At 43.0% G+C, this 18,223-nt stretch overlaps 1 protein-coding gene across 1 annotated transcript in view; it reads left to right on the forward strand.

Annotated features, from left to right (window-relative positions):
- The first annotated feature begins 6,511 nt into the window (after positions 1-6,511).
- Positions 6,512-18,223, forward strand: part of UBAP2 (ubiquitin associated protein 2) — a 138,691-nt gene continuing 126,979 nt past the window's right edge. Inside the window, 1 exon segment of the mRNA XM_087715246.1 lies at positions 6,512-6,606. The gene's annotated coding sequence lies outside the window, so the exon portion shown is untranslated.

Consider the following 18,223-nt stretch of genomic DNA (forward strand, 5'->3'; position numbering starts at 1 on the left):
CTCCCATAACCCAGGTCAGTCATGCCCTCTGTAGTCCAGGCTTCTAAAATAGGAACAACACCCTCCCCCTTACCTCCCAACTCTTATGGAGGGTGGAGCTATCAATAGCAATAGCAGTAGACTTATATACCGCTTCATAGGGCTTTCAGCCCTCTCTAAGCGGTTTACAGAGAGTCAGCATATTGCCCCCAACAATCCGGGTCCTCATTTTACCCACCTCGGAAGGATGGAAGGCTGAGTTAACCCTGAGCCAGTGAGATTTGAACCGCTGAACTGCTGATCTAGCAGTAGCCTGCAGTGCTGCATTTAACCACTGCGCCACCTCGGCTCCTTCGAGTAGCTATGCTACTACAGGCAGTCCTTTAATTTCAGCAGTTCATTTAGTGACTGTTCAAAGTTACAACAGCATTGAAAATTAACTTGGGGCCATTTTTCGCAGTTACAACCTTGGCACCGTCCACGTGATCATGTGATCAAAATTAAGGCGACACCAACTCATATATATGACAGTTGGCATGTGATCCCCCCTTTGCGGCCTGCTGACAAAACCCAGGGGAAAGCCAGATTCACTTAACAACCGTGTTACTAATTTGACTGCGACGATTCAATTAACCAAGAAAGGTCATAAAATGTGGGGAGATTCACTTAAGTGTTTCACTTGCCAACAGAAATCTTGCGGTCCAATATGGTCATAAGTCCAGGGCTACCTGCACTTCAGCAGCTGATGTATCTTGGGTGCTTGCCTTCGTCCAAAGTCCACTGGTAGACCAAAACACATTTTTCCTCTGAGATCTGAAAAATAGAAATAAAGCATACAGATAGGTCTCGACTTAAAACTATTTGTTTAGTGACTGAAGTTGCAACGGCACTGAAAAAAGTTACTGATGACCGTTTTTCACACTTAAGATCCGCTGAAGCATCGCTGTGTTCGTGTGATCTAAATTCAGACGCTTGGCAACTGACTCACATTTATGACAGTGGCAGCATTCACCATTTGTGACCTTCCCAGCCGGCTTGTGACAAGCAAACTCAATGGGCGAAGCCAGATTTGTTTAATGACCGCATGATTCTCTTAACAACAGCCACCATTCACCTAAAAACTATGGCAAATAACCAGAAGAGTTTACTTGGCAATCAAAGTCTGCAGAGTTCAGGGGGGGGGGGGAGGGAGAAGAATCTTCATACTCATAATTCAGACAATCCATTATGGACTCTCAGGATGTGACTGCATTTAAAAATGATAGTATTTTGCATATGTTTTTAATTAAAAATTCTGCCTGAGAGAAGCCATATAGTTAAAAAGAAGAGTTTTGTTTTCAGCTGTATTTCTAGAGAATCACTTGGTGCTTGTTGAAGGAGTTAAATGTCTTCTTTCTGGGCTGGATTTTATCCTACATACAGATGGGTGAATTCGCCTGAGGGATAAGGCAAATGGCCAGCTGCAAAAAAAGAGTATTTTATTACACAGATTGCCAAATATGAAATAATATATATGTAGATGTTTCAGTAGAAAATATTTGTAGTTCAGGGGTGAATTGCTGGGTCCTTGGTGCTCCCTGAGCTTGCTGGTTTTCATGCAGATGTTTCATGACCCAACTAGGAAACATCATCCGTGCTAGAAGGGAGAGGTGGGGAACTGTGGGGTCCTTGCTGCTCACTGAACTTGGTTATTTTCTTGCAAATATTTCATGACCCAACTAAGTAACATCTTCAGTGGTAGAAGGGTGGTGGGGAGGATGACTGGATCCTTGGTGCTTTCTGAGGTTGGATGTTTTCTTGCAGACATTTCATGACCCAACTAGGTGACATCATCAGTGCTAGAAAAGAATGGGGTTTGTGGAGAGGAGGATGATTATTGAGATATTTGGTGCTCCCTGAGTTTGGTAGTTTTCTTGTAGATATTTTATTACCCAACCAGGCACTGGTGATGTTACCTTGTCAAGTAATAAAACGTTGGTGAGAAAAAAACCAAGCTTAGCACCAAGGACCTCAGAATGCTACATATGTAGATCACGTTAAACTCTGGATTTCTTGCTGCTCTCTCGAGCTGGATGGTTTCGTTAGCCAACTAGATAACATCAGTGTGAGGGAATATGGAGATACAGTACACATGTAAAAAATTTGAAATTTAGTTCATAAACTGTTGAGAACCGGATCGTATTCCATAGACGTCCTAAATTTCTCCCTGTAAAAGTTCCACTATGTTTCATAAGTGGAAGTTGGTTCAGAGATAGGCGGCAATAGAAATGCTTTAAATAAATAAGTACACAAATAAGTTTTGGAATGAAAAGTGACTCCAGCTGTATTTATCAGAATGAAGAGTCATCTTGTGGGGTTTCCCCCTCTGGCTAGTCATTTGATGCCAACAGGCAATCTTCATTAGAAGAGCAACACTGCATGACGATTAAAGCTCTCTTAATAACCATCCTTAGTGCTGGACAGATTAAGCTTTGCAAAAAGGTTGAGATCTGTAATTATCCCCGCTTGGAAACAAAAGACAAGCGAGCTACCAAATCCCCATCAGCGGATTAGAATCATTGGATGCTAAGACTGAGAGGCACCTTGGAGGTCTTCTAGTCCAACCCTCTGCTCAAGCAAGAGACTCTAGTAGTCTATACCATCCTGAACAGATGGTTGTCCAATCTCTTCTTGAAAACCTCCAGTGTTGGGGCATTCACAACTGCTGCAGGCAATTTGTTCCACTGGTTAATTGTTCTAACTGTCAGGAAATTCCTTCTTAATTCTAGGTTGCTTCTCTCGATTAATTTCCACCCATTGCTTCTTGTCCTGCCTTCAGGTGCTTTGGAGAATTGCTTAACTCCCTCTTCTTTGTGACAGCCCCTGAGATGTTGAATGTTGAATGTTGATTTTATTTATATGCCGCCCTTTTCCCCCCGAAGGGGACTCAGGGCGGCTCACAACTCAACCAGGGAAGGGGAATACAAACAGAAAATTAAAACGACACAAAAACAATACATAATTTAAAATACACAACAGTCATACCAATTCGAGACGGGGGCAATAGTTCTTTAGCCCCAGGCCTGTCTGAACAGCCAGGTTTTAAGGGCTTTGCGGAAGGCCTGGAGGGTGGTGAGGGTGCGAATCTCCACGGGGAGTTCGTTCCAGAGGGTCGGAGCAGCCACAGAGAAGGCTCTCCTCCGGGTAGTCGCCAGTCGACACTGGCCGGCGGATGGAATTCGGAGGAGGCCTAATCTGTGGGATCTAATCGGTCTAGTGGAGGTAATTGGATCACTGCTATCATTTCTCCCCTAGTCCTTCTTTTCATTAAACGAGACATACCCAATTCCGGCAACCATTTTTCATGTTTCAACCTTCAGCCCGCTATTCAACTTTATGGGTCTCCTCTGCACTCTTTCTAGAGCAGGGGTAGTCAACCTTTTTATACCTACCGCCCACTTTTGTATCTCTTATAAGTAGTAAAATTTTCTACCGCCCACCGGTTCCATATTAATGGAGATTTATAAAGTAGGGAAGTAACTTCATAAAATTTATAAAGCAGAGTTATAGCATAACTCCTACTGCACACCATGACAGCTGGAACACCCACTAGTGGGCGGTAGGTACCAGGTTGACTACCACTGTTCTAGAGTCTCAACATCTTTTCTATATTTACGGCAACCAAAATTGGATGTAATATTCTAAGTGTGGTCTTACCAAGACACATAATCTTGGTGCTTTCTGTCTGTTCATGCAGCCTAGGACTCTGTTGGCTTTTCTGGTGGCTGCAATCCATCCAATCAACCAACTAACCAATCAACCATCTAATTTATTTGCCATCTATCTCGTGGTTCAGATGACTGAACGAGTACTTAAGTGATGGTGCACCAAGATTCCAACATTCCTCTTGAAATTATTATGGTTGAGCTAGGAACCTCCTACTCCGAGGGGTCATCAGTCTCTCTGAGCTTGCTGGCTTAGGACTGTGAAGTCTTTTGTGTTCTCTGAGCTTGGTAGTTTTCTTGTAGATGGTTCATTACCCTACTAGGCGCTGATGATGTTACCTAGTTAGGATCATGAAATGTCTGCAAGAAATCAAGCAGGCTCAGAGAGCACCCAGGACCCTCATTTCAACCCTGATCTACAAATATTTTCCTTTATTCAGTTCAGTTCAGTTTATTATATTTATATGCTGTCCTTTTCCCCCGAAGGGGACTCAGGGCGGCTCACAACTCGAACCGGGGAAGGGGGATACAGACAAAAAATTTAAAAAACAGCAAGCATAACAATGTATAATTTAAAACACACAACAGTCATACCATTCGAGACGGGGGCAACAGCTCTTTAGCCCCAGGCCTGTCGGAACAGCCAAGTTTTAAGGGCTTTGCGGAAGGCCTGGAGGGTGGTGAGGGTTCGAATCTCCACGGGGAGTTCGTTCCAGAGGGGACCTCCTATTGGCCCCTCCTATACTATCCTTGTGACTTTTCTTGCTTAATTATAAAACATTGCTTTTCTCACCATTGAATTGCGTTTTGCTCCAATGCTCCATTTTTTTTGAGATTCATCTGGAGATTCATCATGTATTGGAGGAATTGTCTTCATGACAGAGAAAATACTTTCTATGGAGAAGGCTCTGGGTTCAACAGACTTAGGAAAGATCTCTCCTTCAGTCATTGTATTGAAAGTCTATGGAGATTCTCCATCACTCATGTCATGGTTGTCCCAAAGATGCTTTTTCCCCCCAAGAGACAACTGGATATTCTGTTTTCTTTGAAGATGTTTCGCTTCTCATCCAAGAAGCTTCTTCAGCTCTGAAGAACAGGGATGAAGAAGCTTCTTGGATGAGAAGTGAAACGTAGTCAAAGAAAAACCAGAAAGTCCAGTTTGCCCCTGAAAAAAAAAGCACCTCTAGGACACTATAGAATTTTTCTTAAGATATGACTTTTAAAATTCTTATCCAATTTTTTGTTGAATAACAGGTAAGCATGCCAACCATATACCAGATCGTGTCCCTCAATATTCAATATTCTATCATTGGTTAAATGAGTCCAATCACTAATTACAGATAATGCCACTGCATCATAATATAGTTTTAAATTAGGTAGTTTCAATCCTCCTCTCTCACGTACATCTTGCATTATTTTCATCTTTACCCTCGGCTTTTTTCCTGCCCATACAAATTTGTTGATACCCTTCTGCCATTCTAAAAGATTCGCATCTTTTTTAAGTATAGGTAACATTTGGAAAAGAAATAAAAATTTTGGTAAAATGTTCATTTTCACTGTAAATAGGACACTATAGAATTTTTGATTGACTGAATACTTTATTGGTCAAGTATTCAGTCAATCAAAATACTGAATACTTTATTGGTCAAGTGTGATTAGACACACAAGGAATTTGATTCCAGTTTTTTGTTTCTTATCCTTTTCCTAAGATGTCCTCAGATTGGGGAATTCTAGGCTATTTTGTCTGTCTGTTGTGCAAGGCTTCCAATACAACCGTGCATACAAATGTCTCCATTTTCTCTAATTAAGACCAAAATTTCCATTGCTAAGTAAAGTGGTCATTAATGAGCTGCGCCCAATTTTACAACCTTTTTATACGAGTCACTGCAGTTAAGGAAATTATCATCATAACTCAAGGCAGTGAACATTTCCAATAAGTCCTTCCTCTCTTTTCTCCAGAACAACCTTGGGTGTGTATGTTGGGTCTTTTTAAATCTATGTTTTCTGTGTTTTTAACTTTTCTATTTTTTAAATGTATTGTTGTAAGCCTTTGGGATTGGGCGGCCTATAAATTCATTAATCATCATTAAACAAACATCAACCTTATGAGGCAGATTGGGCTGATTGTTATTTGTTGGATTACAAATAACACATTACATTTTATATATAATTTCTCTCTGTCTACATATATATTTTTGGGTCTTTTAATGGTTTTTGTTTGATTTTCGGTTATTTTGTTACTTTTTTTGGGGGGGGTGTGTTAATTTGGTACCTGGTACAAAATCACCCAAGCGATGGACGGCTATATAAATTGACCGAATGAAGCAAATTATGCTATATAATGTAGATGAAATGTCTTTTTAACAACAACAACAACAACAACAACAACAACAACAACAAACCAGAAGACTTTCACACCATCACTTTTTCCCTCAGAGCGCCCTCCGATCCCGCCTTTTTATTTTGGTCGTGGAGGTCACGTGCTGGTGACGTAACCCGGCCCCTCCCCTTCCCGCCCTCCCGATTCGCTACTCAATCGTTCGGTGTTAGGGCAGCCCCAATCCGGAACAACAGACTCCCGCCCTCCGCCCCCCAACTACCCTCCGTCATACCCCTCCCTTCTCCCCCCCCCCTCCTATTGCTATTCGCCCACCTCGGTCAGGGTCACGTGACCGAGCCGGGAACTTCCCCGAGAGAGGATTCTGAAAAAAGGACGACGGCGCGAGGCGGGGAGGCTGCCGCGCAGGCGCCGACGCCAAGTGGGCGGGGCCAGACGGGGGGGGGCAGCGCGCGCCTTCCTCCGGCTTGGTCACGTGCCGCGCGCGTCGGGGAGGAGGCGGAGGGAGATCACGTGACCGTGTGGGGGGGCCCGCCGCCGCCGCCGCCAGTGCTGCCGCCGACGCTTTGTGAGCACGTTGGGCAGGTAACGAGCGCGCGCGTCCGCGGCGTCGGTGGGGAGGGGGGGCGACCGCGCGCGCGGGGGGGGGGTTTGTCCGCGGGCCCGCGCAACGGGCGGAGGGGTGGGGGTGGTCGCCCGCTCTCTCCTCAGGGCGGTGGGCGAGCGGGGGTGGGGGTGGGGGGGCTTCAGAAGCGCCTCAGCGCCCCCCCCTTTTTTCCGTCCCCTCAGAATGGAGCCTCGCGGGGGGGGAGGAGGCGGGCCCCCGACCCCCTGAGGGAGACTTTAGGGGCAACCCCCCTCCCTTCATGAGGGGGGGGCTCCCGAACTTTCCCCTCACGCGGACTACACTCCCCATGCTCCGCAGCGCTGAGCAGGTACGGGGCCTATCAAAGGGGGCTCCCTGGTTTAAACACCCACCCACCCCTTTCCAAAAAAAGAGGCAGAATAAGTGAAATTTTCGGAGGGGGGAGCAAAGGGGGTCGTCAATCCCCTTCTTCCCCACCCCCCTCCCCGTTTTCTGGGGTCACTTTCTACTTTTATTTATTAATTTATTACTCCCATTTCTCTGCCTCCCTTTTGAGATCACTATTTACTTTTATTTATTAATTTATTACCTCCCCCCCCCCGTATTCTCTGCTCCCCCCTTTTTCAGGTCACTTTCTACTTTTATTATTGATTTATTATTCCCTTTTTCTGCCCCCCCATATCTCTGCCCCCCCTTTTTCCCAGGTCACTTTCTACTTTTATTTAATATTAACTTCTTATTCCATTTCTCTATGTTGCCCTATTCTCCCCCCCCACCTTTTGAGATCACTTTTTACTTTTATTATTAATTTATTATTTCATTTTTTGACCTATTCACCCCCCCTCCTTTTGAGATCACTTTTTTACATTTATTTATATGCAACCCTATTCTCTGCTTCCCCTCCAGATCACTCTAGATGTATTTATTATTTATTATTCCATTTCTCTGGCGCCCTATTCTCCCCCCCCCCCGTACTTTTGAGATCACTTTTTACTTTTATTTATTATTTATTATTCTATTCCTATGCGGCTCTAATCTCTCTCTCCCCCCCCACCCCATTTTTGAGGTCACTTTGTACTTTCATTTAATTCTTGTTTACGATTCCATATCTTACAATCTATTTGAGTGGACGAGAAGTTTACGTGGGGCCCCTTGCCTGGCATCTGCCATGGAAAATCCGAATATGTGCCCCCTCCCAGCTTCCCCTTCTTCAAGCCCAGTTTTATTTTGGGAGGATAGCAATCCCTTCCCAGGGTGGGTGCCTCTGCCGCCCTTGGCTCCCTTCCCGGGATTGACTCCCGTCTCCCCCCTCCTGCTGGGGACAAGGGGTCGCCCATCCCCACCCCTCCCTTCCTTCCTGGCACAGCCTGGGGTCTCCATGAGGCAAAAGGGTTGCCTGTCGCCTCCCTTGCTCGCTCGCTTTGTGTGTCTCTTCTGGTGGGAGAATGTCTTCAATCTGGCTCTTTTCCAGAGAAGTCCTTAAGTTTGGACTTACTTACTACATATAGGTATAGATAGTCCTTGACGTATGACCACAATTGAGCCTAACATATCTGTTGTTAAGTGAGACATTTGTACAGTGAGTTTTGCCCCATTTTAGGACTTTTCTTGCCAGGGTTGTTAAGTGAATCACTGCAGTTGATAAGTTAGTAACTCGGCTGTTAAGTGAATCTGGCTTCGCTATTGGCTTTCCTTGTCAGAAGGTCACAAAATGTGCTCTCAGGACACTGCGGCCGTCATAAATATGAACGAATGGCCAAACATTTTGCTTTTCATCATGGGGATGCTGAAAAAGTCATAAGTATGGAAAACCGTCATAAGTCACTTTTTTCAGTGCCATTGCAATTTTAAATGCTCATTAAATGAACTGTTGTAAGTCGAGGACTACTGGTACAGCAGGTCATTTAGTGATCATTTTTCACACTTAAGACCCTTGCAGCCTCCCCATAGCTATGGGATCAAAATTCAGATATTTGACAACTGACTCATATTTATGACGGTTGCAGTGTCTTGGGGGAGTGTCAAATGATCTCATTTTGTCCTTCTGACAAGCAAAGTCAATGGTGAAGCCAAATTCACTTAACAACCGTGTTACTCTCCTAATCATTGGGTCGTAAAATGGTACCAAAAAAAAACTCACTGAACCAATGTCTCACTTAGCAACAGAGATTTGGGGCTCAATTGTGGCCCTCCTGAGTCAAGGATTACCTGTAGATAAAAAGCTGCCCAACTCACAGCTAACTACCGGTAGGTGACTCCTGGAGACTTACAGAATTTAAATAAACTTATTGTGTTTCTGAAGTCTGTTCTTGTTGACTAATTAGTAACAGTAGTGACTCATTTCTTGGGCCGGTGAGAGTTAAAAAAGCAATTTCCAGGGTTAACTTTAGGGCGCATGGCTGAATAGATTTGGCAGAGTAGCCTTAGTAATTGTGTACAGGTAGTCCTCAACTTACAACTATTTGTTTAGTGGCCGAAACACTGAAAAAAGTGGCTTATGACCCCTTTTCACTCACACCATTGCATTACATGATCAAAATGGCATGGCTTGGCATCTGGCATGTATTTATTACGGTTGCAGTGTCCCGGGACCATGTGATCCCCTTTTGCGACCATCTGACCAGCCCAGCCAATGGGAAAGCCGGATTCACTTAATAACCGTGTTGCTAACAACTGCATTGATTCACTTAACAACTGTGGCAAAAAGGTCGTTCAATGAGGTAAAACCCGCTTAACAAATGTCCTGATTAGCAGTGGAAATTTTGGTAGTCATACATCGAGGACTGCCTGTATGTCCAATCCTGAAGATAATTCTGGTCCTAGTTCTCCTCTGCCTTAACTATTGACTTGTGTTGAAAGCAAGGATTAATGTTTTTCAACTTGAGCAACTTTTAAAATTTGTGGATTTCGATTCTCGGAATCTCCTAGCCAGTCATGCATGCAAGAGGAGAGATAGAGGGATGGAGGAAACGGAGAGAGAAGGAAGGAAGGGTTCTGGAGATTGAAGTCCACACGTTGCCAAGGCTGGGAAACACTGATCCAGAGGGCAACAGAAGGAAAGAGTGTTCCAGGTGTTGAACTACTGTCCTGGACAGGTGAATTAAGTCAAAGTGTTTACAAGTTGCTTATATCTAAAGTAGATGATTCTGCAAAATTGAAACTAGTATTTCTTGTGGAGTGAATTTCCTGGTTAACTGGTCTCCACTTCTAAGTGAGCGTTGGAAACAAACAATTAAGTAAGGTAGTTGCTTGGTATTAAACAATTCACAGCTTTTCTCTTAATTTGAGTGAACATTGAAAAGGAAATTAAAATGAGCAATGGGTTTAGGGGGTAATTTTGGCTGGAGAAGTGCAAGGCCCACCTTGACTTTTGAAACAATTGTCACCCACCCTTTCATCCAAAGAAGGGGTGTAAGAATGAAGTGAATCAAAAAAATCTGCAAACCTTCTTTAAAATCTGTTATTTGGTTTAGTTTCTGAATTCTTCATAGTACTTTTTGATGTGTTATTATGTATTTTCTGCAAAATTCTGAGTCTTTGTTTTGTTTTTAAATAAAACAGCAAGCAAATATTGGATGCCTTTTTGGTCTGTTTGAAGTACAGTTACAATGATAAATCTCCAAACTATAGAAATGCACTTGTTAAAGTAGAATAGCGGAAGAAATAGTGATTTAGAATTTTTTATTCCACCAGTATTTAAAAGTCTTGCTATAAACTGCAAATTGTTTTTTGTTGCTGTTTTATGTGGTGTTAGTTTTGAATCACATACTGTGAAAATTCTATTTAAGTGAGTTTAGTAAAAACAACAACACGGGAATACAGTATTTGTATTTTGCAGTTAAATTTTTAGTAACATCTAGACAGACACCAATTCTTTATTTAGCAAGTGACTATTGTTTTATATCAGCTTCATTCTTTAAGTCTTGGGAAGAAGTTGTCCAACTTTAGACTTACTTTTAGGGAAATTATTCAGAGGACATTCTCTGTTTTTGCCAAACTAGCTTTTAGATTGAGCTGTACTACATCTGTACCTCACCTCCTACATATCCCTGTACCAGGCATGCTGGATGAAAAATGTATGCAATAATTTGAAGCATAATTGGAGAAGTCAGCTAACAGGGCAGTGCCTCGCGTGCCCTAACAAACGGCTCCGCGTGCCACAGGTTCGCCATCACGGTTCTAGAGTCTCAACATCTTTTTTATGTCGTGGTGACCAAAACTGGATGCAGGATTCCAAGTGTGGCCTTCCCAAGGCTTTATAAGGCTACAGTACTAACAATTCCTGTGATCTTGATTCTATCCCTCTGTTTACGTAGCCTAGGACTGTACTTATATTGGTTTTTTGGGAAGCTGCACCATACTATTGGCTCATACTTAAGTGATTGTCCACTAGGACCCCTATATCCCTCTCACTTGATGGTAAAAATTACCAAATGATGTTAATTTTTATCAGTACATCCTAAATTTATTAATTTGGGCATGACTGATGCGCACAGGGTTACTTATTTTTGGTTTCTTGTGTGTCTCTGTCACTAAAACAATGACAATATCTGCCTCACTGTAGGTACATCTTAGATTGTTGGACACAATTCTCTGCCAGCATGTTTCTTAGTATATTTTGTTTACATTTTTGTTTGATTGCGAAAATTCTATTGCTGGGTTTGTGACATTTTCAGTATTTCCTCTTCTTTCAGTAATGACAAGATGTGGAGTTGTTTGTGAGTAAAAATCAACAACAAAAGAAATGGGGATTGCAAAAGCATTACCATGCAGCTTTTTCTGTTGTTGACGAAATGCCTTCGGATTGAATTCTTGCTTCCTTGAAAACTTTTGTTGAATGCATTAGATTTGCATTCCTTCAAGCTATTATTTTAAAATCGTTTGGCAGGGTGAAGAATACAGTTAATCTCAACTCCCCCATTCTTTTAAAAAGGAAACGCAAAGAGATTTAAGATTTCTTACATATTCTAAGCTTTAAAAGTTTTAAAGCTACAAATTATGAAATAATCAAGGCATAATTAAGCACCAAACTTTCTAGCAGTTTCTAAAAACAATTTATCTCTTTTGATAACCTTTCAGCGGATAACCCTGAACTAATTTACTCTTCCTCAATCTGCATTTATGTAGAGTTACATCTTCTGAAACCTTATATTTTAATAATTCACCCCATTGGCACCAATAACTCTCAAAGGTACTCTCACACCGTAAAAATTATTAGGATTGGATCATGCCTTTGAAGGATGTCCTTTGATAGGCTTGTACGGGAAAAATATAGCCTGCCATAGGGTTCTGTTATAGAAACTGTGGACTAAGATCACTTATAGCCTATTCAGCAATCCAGCCATGGCCAAAATAACTTCTCTTTCGGTATTCCCTAAACAAGGTGGTATACGCGCCCCCTATGCCTTTCTCTACTTTTTGTTTTATTGAGGCTAAGATATTTCTATGCTGAAATATTCCCCCTCCACTACAGGTATCCCTCGACTTCATGACCACAATTGAACCCAACATTTTGGTTGCTAAGCGAGACAGTTGTTAATCGAGTTTTTCTCCATTTTATGACCTTACTTGCCCCATGTATTAAGTGGTTAAATTAGTAACCTGGTTGTTAATTGAATCTAGCTTCCCCATTGACTCTGGAATAGATTAACAGAGTTGGAAGGGACCTTGGAGGTCTTCTAGTCCAACCCCTTGCTTAGGCAGGAAACCCTATATGCCATTTTATTTATTTTTTATTTTTTTGAACATATCTTTATTATTTTTACATTTAAAACAATGAAATGCCGCCAAGTCGAAGTGACCATTCATTCACATTTCCCCCCCTAGATACCATTTTAGACTTTACTCGTCACAAGGTCCCAGAAAGGGGTCACATGACCCAGGGACACTGCAACTGTCGTAAATACATCACAGTTGCCAAGTGCCTTTATTTGGATCGCTTGACCGTGGGGGATGCTGCAATGGTGTGAAAAACGGTCACTAAACGAATGGTTGTGAGTCGAGGACTACCTGAATTTCAGTTTGTTTTACTGAGATTGGAATTTATCCAGTAAGGGACATTTTGAGGCTACCTGTACTGTATTACTTGAGAGACCGCCTGCTGCCAATTACCTCCCAAAGACCCGTTAGATCACACAGGGTCGGCCTCCTCCGGGTTCTGTCCACCAGCCAATGCCACCTGGCTACTACCCGGGGGAGGGCCTTCTCTGTGGCAGCTCCGGCCCTCTGGAACGAACTCCCTGCGGAGATTAGGACCCTCACCTCTCTCCAGGCCTTCCGGAAAGCTGTCAAAACCTGGCTGTGCCGGCAGGCCTGGGGTTGATGAGTTCCCCTCCCCTCTCGACTTGTATGGTTGTATGATTCTTGTTTATTTTAATCACGTGTATTGTGTTTTATGTTCCCTTTTTCCCCCTTTGAGTTGTTCGCCGCCCTGAGTCCCTCCCGGAGAAGGGTGGGCATACAAATAAATTAAATCTTAATCTTAATCTAGAACACTCAAACCTCAGTTTTGTACACTTCCGATACAGGTAGTCCTCGACTTACGGCCACCATTGAGTCCAAAATTTATGTTGCCAAGTGACACATTTGCTAAGTGAGCTTTTCCCCACTTTACAACTTTTCTTGCCGTGTTTGTTAAGTGAATCATCACAGTTACTAACTGTACATGGTCATTAAGTGAATCCAGCTCCCCCAATGACTTTGCTTATCAGAAGGTCACAAAATGGAATCACGTGACCCTGGACACGCCGCAACCATCCTAAATATGAACCTGTTCTCAAGCATTAGAATGTAAATTGCATGAGCCTGGGGATGAGACAATGGTTGTAAGTGAAAAATGGTCATGTCGCTTTTTTCCCTGTAACTTCGAATGGTCACTAAACGTATTGTAAGTTGAGGACTACCTGTATTGCATTGTGCTTTTTTTAAAAAAGCTCTTTGTTGTGTTAAAGTTTAGCCAAGACAATTTCCCACACAATCAAGTAGCAGTGATCCAATTAAAAATGTGTTTTTAAGGTTAGGGTCAGCTTGATAAAATGAATTCAGAAGGAATTCTGCGTCACCACTTGCAACCTCCCTATGGGCCAAGGTTTAAAAACCTCGCAAAAAAAGTAAGTTTAAAACAACTTTAGAAATGTTTTTTTTTTCTCTAACCTGAATGTGCAATTTTTTTTCTGAGCCATCAACATAATTCTATTTAACTTTGGTTTCACAGTAGCTATTTTCATGTCCCCCTAGGCATGAATGTAAGCTAGTTTGTGTGTAGCTATATTGTGTATGCCTTTGCTGTATCTACCCTAGTACTATATGTGTGGAATAGGAATTCTGCATAGTGCGTGTGTTTTGGGGTTTTCGTTTGTGTCACTACTCAAACTAGTGTTAAATGAAATGTTTTTTTTGGGGAAAAAAAAAACTAAAGTCCTGTTTATTACCACTCTATTCCATGTTCTAACAGAAAAGCCAGATGACAAAACAGTTAATGCTAGTATTGGTGAAGCTTCTATAGCAGCGATGGCAAACCTTTTTGGGCTGGCGTGCCATAAGTGGGGGGAGCGCAGGGGTGGCGTGTGCGGGCATGCTGCACCCATAATGCAATGCGCTACCCTCCCCCCTCAGTGCCCATGCGTGCACTACAGGCACTCCTCCCATTTTTTGCATGCTTTTTTCGCCCACCCCAGGCTCCAGAGGATTTATAGGAGCCTTAGGAGGGCAAAAACAGCCTCCCCCCCTCCCCTGGTAAGCCCTCCGGAGGCTTCAGGGACCTCCAGGAGGGTTCCCTGAAGCCTCCGGAATAGTCAAAATGACCCTTCAAGCAAACAGGAAGTCCGTTCCCAAACTTCCAGTTTGCTTGTAGGGCCGGGTTTTTTTGCACTCCGGAGGCTTCAGGGAAGCTTTAAAGAAGCTTCAGAGAGGGCCGGGGGGGGGGAGGGCTATTTTTGCCCTCCCCAGGCTCCTATAAAGCCTCTGGAGCCTGGGGAGGGTGAAAAATGGCTTTAAAAAAGGGTGAACTCAGCTGGCCAGTGTGCACATGCACGCTGGCCAGCTGACACGGCTCCGCGTGCCACCTGTGGCACCCGTGCCATAGGTTCGCCATCACTGTTCTGTAGTATTGAACAAGCTTTGATCATTCCTTATCCTTGGGGGAAAAAATCCTTTTTAATAATTAAAAAAATGTTTCCATTGGTCTGTTTAAATATTTATGCTGGCTTGCTTTTTACCTTATGCTTTGCATGCATCTTTATTGTGCTTGGGAATTACAAATATGAGAAGGCTGTAACTATGGATTTTTATAAATATATATGTTATGGAATGAAGGGAAACACTCCTAGCTATTTAAATAATTGGAATTAAGATTACCATATTGCATAAGATAGATGGTACTCAAATTTGTAAAGCAGAAAACCCTTATCAATATACTGTTTTCCACTAAAATGTTTTAATCTTCACACTATTACAAGGTCATCTAAGGACAACTAGTAAGTTTCCTATTCCAGACTCCTCCTAAATCTTTCTGTGGTCTATTGATTTTAGCATCCGTGACTAGGAACTAGACTTCTCTGTTGTGATTTGCATTTTGGGGCAACTTTATATTTTGAGACATTTCTCATTTTCCTTCTGCTTTCTAAAGAAAAGCTATGTCACTAACAGCTGATTGTGGCAGGAGTTTATCCCAAGGAGCATAAAACATTTGTCCAGAACAGTTTCTTCCAGACAGATTTCAAAATGCTAATCTCTCTATAAAGGTAGAATTAGAATTATAAAGATAGATGGTGACGGCATGTGTGTCTTTTCAGAATTGAGAGACTCAATTATCATAAATTTCTGTTAGTGGGAGGGTAAAGAATCCTTTGCAAAACACTGAAGCTCCAGCTGTTGACATTGGGAGTCTGGATCAAAATTTCTATTACGATCTGAAAGCCTATCAGGAATTGTGCTTTCTGGATTTTCTTTTCTCTAGACCAAAATTGAACTTTTTGAACAGCCCAAGGCCAGCCTTGAACACCATGCGGCTACTAGCAAAGGACGCTGTCTAGAAAGGCGGGTACATGAAAAATGGGAAGCATTTTGTGCTCCAGAGGAAACAAGTCCTGAACAATTTGTGTTTCCATGCTTTTGGTGAGATCAAAATCAAAAATAGCTTAGGATGTTTTGGCCGTGACGAACAAGCGTCTTGGGTTGCAGAAAATGTGGATGGCTGACAGGAAAGAGATACAGATGCTCTCTGCTCCTGTGCCACCGTTGACTTAATTGTAGCCCCCCCTTGCACTTTTTATTTATTTTGTATATGATGAGAACGTGACAGAAGAGAAATAAACATATACACACAGAGTCAATTATAAAGGTCTGTGGGGGTACGGTCTCATAACTGGATGTCCAGTTCAGCTGTCCCTCTGGCATTGCTTTGTGCAGATCTCCTAGGGAACTCATGAGAGCTGAGGTTGCACAGTGGTTAGAGTGCAGTACTGCAGGCTACTTCAGCTGATTGCTGCTGCAGTTCGGCAGTTCAAATCTCACCGGCTCAAGGTTGATTCAGCCTTTCGAGGCAGGTGAAATGAGGACCCAGATTGTTGGGGGCAATATACTGACTCTGTAATCTGCTTAGAGAGGGCTGTAAAAGCACTATGAAGCGGTATATAAGTCTAAGTGCTATTGCTACTGTCGTGAGCAGCCTTGCCCAATACGTTTCATAATTGGCATATCAGCACCCTTGCATTTGAAGGAGCCATTTGTCATAAAATCATAGAGTTGGAAAGCACATCAATGAATCAAAACTAGAGGTGGAAGGGACCTTGGAAGCCTTCTAGTCCAACCCCCTGCTCAAGCAGGAGACCCCATTTCAGACAGGTGGCTGTCCAGTCTCTTCTTAAAGACCTCCAGGGTTGGAGCACCCACAACTTCTGGTGGCAAGCTGTTCCACTGGTTAATTGTCCTCACTGTCAGGAAGTCTCTCCTTAATTCTAGGTTGCTTCTCTCCTTGATTAGTTGCTTCTTGCCTTGCCTTCTGGTGCTTTGAAAAAAAGGTTGACCCCCTCCTCTTCTTTTTGACTGCCCCTCAAATACTGGAATACAGCTATCATGTTACCCCTAGTCCTTGTTTTGTATCGGTTACTCAATTTTGATCATGTGACCATGCAGAAACCGTGACGGTTGCAAATGTGGAAAACAGTCATGAATCACATTTTTTTGAGTAACTTTGAATGGCAGCCCAGATTTGTAGTTTGCTTCCCTGTAATTTTGTACATATTCCTTCTAATAGAAATCCTCCACGGTTTACTGGAGCTTTTTATTTTGCTGGGAGTGTGTGTGTGTGGATGCATTCATTTTTTGAGACTCTGGCAGGTTAGGAATCATCTCCTGTTTCCCTTTTAAGTTCCAAACTTGTGGATGCGGGGTGGGGGGGGGGGGAGAGAAGATGCTTTGATCAGGGCCCACATCCTTCTTTAGAGTTGGAGAAAAAAAAAGGCATCTTGATATTTTTGGAAAGCCTGGCTTGATTCTAACAGTGCCGAATTCCCTTGAATCTGGACAGGAGTATCTGGACAAGGTACCGTATTTTTTGGGAGTATAATATGCACCATGATTTTGAAGAAGTAATTTTTTTTAAAAAAAAGTTTTTCCACTCTGCAGGCCTCACAAACCCTCTGCACACCTCGTTTTCCGCCCCCCAAAGGGGGGGGTGTCATGCAAAGTTTTGGGAGGCTTGTAGAGTGCTCCTGGGGGCCAAAAATGAGCAAAAACGGCCCATTTTTTGCTCCTTTTTACCCTCCCCATCCCCCAGGAGCACTTTGCAAGCCTCCCAAATCCTCTGCACATCCATTTTTGTGAAGGGGGAGGTGTTTCGGGAGGCCAAAAATCCTGTATTCAGTGTGTAAGACGCACCCAGATTTTCACCCTCTTTTTTGGGGTGGGTGGGGGGAAGTGCGTCTTGTATTCCAAAAAAATATGGTACTTTGGCACTGAATATTTTGAGATTCAGATGTGGGGACAGTCCTGGTTCCTTCCCAATTCCATATAGGTAGTCCTTGATTTACAACCATCTGTTTAGTGACTGTTCAAAGGTACAATGACACTGGAAAAAGGTGGCTTATGATGGTTTTTCACACTTACAACTGTTGCAGCAGCTCCGGGGTCATGTGACCAAAATTTGGATGCTTAGCAACTGGTTCATATTTATGGCGGTTGCTGTCTCCCAGGGTCACGTGATCCCCTTTGGCGACTGTCTCACAAGCAAAGTCAACGGAGCAACCGGATTTGCTTAACAACCATGTTACTAACTTAACAACCACAGTGATTCACGTAACTGACAAGAAAGGTCGTAAAATGGGTCCAAACTCACTTAACAACTGTCTCGCTCAGCCAGCGTATAACAAAAGGGATTTTTTGGTGGTATGGGGAGGTACAGATCTTTGCATCCTTGCAGGTTTTCTATAGTACCGGCAGTCCTCGACTTAATGGCCACAATGGAACCCAACACTGATAGCGGTGGTTCAGTGAGTTTTGCCCCATTTTAGGACCCCTTTTGCCATGGTTGTTAAGTGAATTGTGCAGTTGTTAAACGAATCTGGCTTCCACCATCAACTTTGCTTGTTGGACGCTGGCTGGGATGGTTGAAAACGG

The sequence above is a fragment of the Thamnophis sirtalis genome, unplaced genomic scaffold (assembly GCF_051295495.1).
Source record: "Thamnophis sirtalis isolate CommonGarterSnake01/CBP01778 unplaced genomic scaffold, rThaSir2_p1.2 scaffold_5, whole genome shotgun sequence".
NCBI lineage: Eukaryota > Metazoa > Chordata > Lepidosauria > Squamata > Natricidae > Thamnophis > Thamnophis sirtalis.